Source organism: Pinus tabuliformis, chromosome Q (genome assembly GCF_031772625.1).
Source record: "Pinus tabuliformis cultivar Carrire ecotype Pingquan chromosome Q, CPIR1, whole genome shotgun sequence".
In the NCBI taxonomy this organism is placed as follows: Eukaryota; Viridiplantae; Streptophyta; class Pinopsida; order Pinales; family Pinaceae; genus Pinus; species Pinus tabuliformis.
In genome coordinates this window covers 54,803,625-54,807,985 of record NC_142296.1, presented here as the reverse complement: position 1 = coordinate 54,807,985, position 4,361 = coordinate 54,803,625, and the positions used below count along the sequence as shown (strand labels likewise).

At 35.0% G+C, this 4,361-nt stretch overlaps 1 pseudogene across 1 annotated transcript; it reads left to right on the top strand.

Moving 5' to 3' along the window:
* Positions 1-1,149: 1,149 nt before the first annotated feature.
* Positions 1,150-3,150, top strand: LOC149218268 (uncharacterized; annotated as a pseudogene). Its single transcript, XR_016249150.1, has 2 exons — positions 1,150-1,347; positions 2,375-3,150. The product of XR_016249150.1 is annotated as an uncharacterized LOC149218268 (transcript).
* Positions 3,151-4,361: the final 1,211 nt, after the last annotated feature.

Genomic DNA, 4,361 nt, shown 5'->3' with positions numbered 1-4,361 from the left:
ATAATAACCAATCACATTTTTGTTTGAAATTGTCTATTCATAATATTGTGAATAATATTAATTTTAAATAGATTATATTTACATTATATTTTCTTTCTTTTAAACTATTAATTTAAAAAAAATTAATCCTCATTTTACTTCATTTTAACTCTTTTTCTTTCATTTTTTTTAAAACTTGGTAGGACTAAATCTTCATCATGTCTAACTTTCTCACCGGGATCTTGGGGATAGCAGAAAATTTGAACCCAAGACTTCGGGTTCAGTGCCATTGCAGAGTTTTTTCACTTTATTTGAAATTAGTCAAATTTCTTTTTATTTGAAATTTAGTCATTTGACTAATTCTTTTTATTATTTTAAATTATTTAATTGTTAATTTAATTTTCAACTAATCATTTTATTAATTATTTTTTATTGGAAATCTTATTTTCCATTCCTCTTAATTCTTATATAATATTTTTTTTTTCAAATATTATTAATATCACTATCAATCCATTCTTATTATTTAATTTTTAAATATTAATTTGGTCAAATAATTTTTAATTTAACTTATCAATTATTTTGAAGTGTCACTGAACTGATACCTAATTCTTTTTCACCACTGGTTTATTCACTAATCTCTTTAGTCCTTCTTGTTTGTTCACTAATATCTTTGGTCCTCAATAATAGATGGAGTTACTATGTGATAATAGACCACTATAAAGTCATTACAAAATCTACACGGTTCTAATCTACAAATCCCACCAACATTATAATATTTTTTAATAACAATAAAAATATCATTATAAATTCTCAAATTTTACCATTAAAAAAATGAATAGTATGTAATTAATCCGTGAAAAATAGTAAAGATAAAGTTCAAACACTCGCAAACAAACAGGTTTCTAAATTAAGTTATCCAATGGATTTGACAACCACGTTTACTTAAGAAAGTAAAATAAAATAAAATAACGGATAAAAATACGGATATCTAATAACGACAAAGCTAAATGTGAACGTTGAGGTTGAGCTGCACGTCAAAATCAACAACACGAAAAGTCCCTCATCGTTCACATTTGCCTTCTTTTTCCATCACATTTCTTATCCCCATTCTCGAATGGGGCTGCATGAGCATGACTTACATTTGACCTAAATTTCATTTAAATTAATTTCGCGTCATTTCATCTACTGCGCCCCGAGGACCACCCAGGTCTATATAACTTTGCCAAGGACCCAAGCCTTGGTCTTCAATTTTGTTGTTGAAGGGGAGGTGATTATTGCGACGGAGTAGTTTTTCTCGCCTGCGGACTCGATTGAGTAGTTTTTCTCGCCTGCGGACTCGATTGTGGGCGCAAGGGGCCTCCATATCTTGTAAGTACCTCATTCTTTTTGGTTCTTCGTATTTTCCCCTTTTCAATTCCGGTGGTTATGGCAAAATAGCAGTGTCCTAAGCTAGGCGCTGAGGTTTTTTCGGCCTTGAGCAAATTCCCGTGAAAACTTTGTGGAGTTGTAGCCAAATGTTGTATTTCTTCTGAAAACAGAGGAAATATTTAAATGAGGGAGTCAGCTGGTAGGAATGGCCTGAAAATAAAGGTGTTGTTGGAACGCTGCTAAATTCTGTGTTTTTTTTTTCTCCTTCAATTGGCTGCCTTACGAAAGGGTTTTAACTCGTATGAGCCATTTTTTGTCTGAAACGTATGAGTTGTAAAAAACTGGTCAAATTTGACAATTTCTGCGACTTAAACCGTCAAAGGAATGAAATGAATTGGGTTTGATTTTTATGATGTGAGAAAGAGATCCCGGCTCACTAGGTTTAAAACTTATACCGTTATTTTGTTCTTCTGGCAGGGTTTTTAACGCGGTAAGTTCCGTGTTCCTCGTCAGAAGCCTTTTTCTATTGGGAATACCTTTCTCTCGTAAGCCATCTGTCCAGGGTAACTTTAGGTTGTCTGTGAAAAATTGCGAGATTAGACTATTTCCGCATCTTCACGGTCAAAAATCTGTTGCAAGTTACGATTCTGTGATTATGAGGCTTTTCTGTCTAGAAGGCTTTGGAGTAGACATAAATTTATGGGCCTTTAATTCCTCTAGCAGGGTTTAAAATCGTTGAGCTCTGTATTTAATGTAAAAATCGTTTTCCTGTTGGGAACAATTTTCTTTTGAGACTATAAGCTATTTTCTGGTAGGTACTTTTAGGTAACAGAACAAGATGCTAGTAATGTGACGGTCTGCATATTTAGGAACTATTAAAATCGTTTCTAAGATCAAGTTTTTTTTGTTGTTTTCTGTTTTGAATATGCTTAACGGCTAAAAGAGAGTTGTTATAGGGATTTGAAGCGAGAAATAAGAGGGGTTACATTTGAGAAATCCTTGTTTGACATGATTTGTTGACCTGCAGACAAAGAGGGCTTGACATTTGTAAAGAAGCCGAAGGCAGCCCTAAGCATGGAGATATGTGGTAAAGCCCCGGTGATGAATGAAGAGCCAACAACAGTTGTGTATTTGTCGAGCCTGCTGAACAAGCAGGAAGATGTCATCGCTCATAAATGTGATAGAAAATGTGATATTGAACATGTTTGGGCTAACATTTACCGGTGCAAATTAACCGGAAGCACTCATATTTGTGACAAAAATTGCAACCAGAAAATTGTGTATGATAACTACAGTTGTATTTGCAGAGTTAGTCGTCAAGTTTTCCCCTAACGGCAGCAGAGCAGCAGGCAGTGAGAGGAGTGGTCCGTAGGAGAGCCGAGTCAGACTTTACCGAAGGTGGCCGCGCTTCTAAGCGCAGGCGGGATGCTTTTACGCATCATCATCAATCGCCTTTTGAGCGTTCATTTTGTGTCGTGGCTCCGATCTGCAGCCAACCCGGTGATAGTATGGATATTAACTGATTTAAAAGCTGTGAATAATCTAGACTGTCTTTAATTAGTAATATCTTAATGGAGTGGTGGAAGCACTGCATTCCGAAGATTTTTTAGATGATCTTTATCAGTATGACAGGGAGAAGACTCTCAGTTATTATTCTGAAAAACGCTGTGATAACTTTGCATTGCAAACGTAATGCAATGGAGAATTTTGTAACTAGAACTCTTTAAGCTTTCCTCTTTGTACAGTTACTTTCATGCATTAGAACATTTTCATGGCCTGATTCCAAATCTGACCTTTGTTGCTTCATGGTCTACTAGCTTAGCAGTAAACGAGTAATCATAAAAAAAAACCCATAACCAAATTTATTTTCTAAATGCTTTGCATTTTAAATAATAACGAAGCTAAAATTAAGAGTTCATTCCCCGTGAGATTGCTAAAGGATTTCTTTGTCAATGGTTGTTTGTCAGTTGCTATCTTTATCTTCATGGTAGTACATGGAACGAGGGTTTTAATAAATTGATGTTTGCTTAAAACAAGTGTGCTCTGTCAGCTCCTAGTTATTGTGAACGGATTTTTCAAGTCTTTTTGTATTTAAACATGAATGTGACCCATTATTTAGATTAACCTGATTCATTACTTCAATTTAAGTAATGTTTTTACATAAATGTTGTTTCCTACGGTTTCCGTCTTTCCATCACTCTTGTCTCAGCTATATATAGTTGGGATTTCACCTTATTTTGCAAAATTGTTTTCAATTATTTACACAGCTGTTTCTCCTCTGATGGGTGTAATGTTCTCCTGAAAAGTTGGACACAAAATTGATGGGTGTAACTGTTCACCTGAAAAGTTGGACACAAAATTGATGTTCAGATTTATGAAAACAAATACTTACAATATGTCATCTATGAAAGCCTACATGCTGTGGGTGTAATTTTCACCTGAAAAGCTGGACACAAAATTGATGTTCAAATTTATGAAGACAAATACCTACAATATGCCATCTCTGAAAACCTACATGCTGAAATGAATCGAAACTTTTCAAGACTCAAGCATGAGAATGGATGCTTCTGGCGGGGTAGGTAGAAACAGGAGCTCCTGTGGTTTTTCCCTCTTAAATGTTACTCAAGCATCTATTCAGTTTATTACCATGAATTCCTTTGGAAATGGCGAGGAATTTGGGAGCCCATTTTTCCTTTAGTCTGTAGGATGTGCTGTGCAGGATTATTTATGGCTCTATCAGAGATATACTTTTCATGTCCAGATTTTTGTGAAGTTTTTTATATAACTTGTGTATTTTGCACATTTCCATTTTTTGAAGACGACACTGATATCTTTTATTTGATTCTGGCAGGCGTACAAGTTCTGATAGCTGCTACACTGTTTAATCATATCTATGTAGCCTGTAACAATGGAATGCAGGGAATTAAGCGGTGCGGAGGAGGAGACCGGCAGTCGGAGCCCGTAGAAAAATAATTTCATGAATTCCTGCTCCAGCCAGTAGAAAAATAATTTCA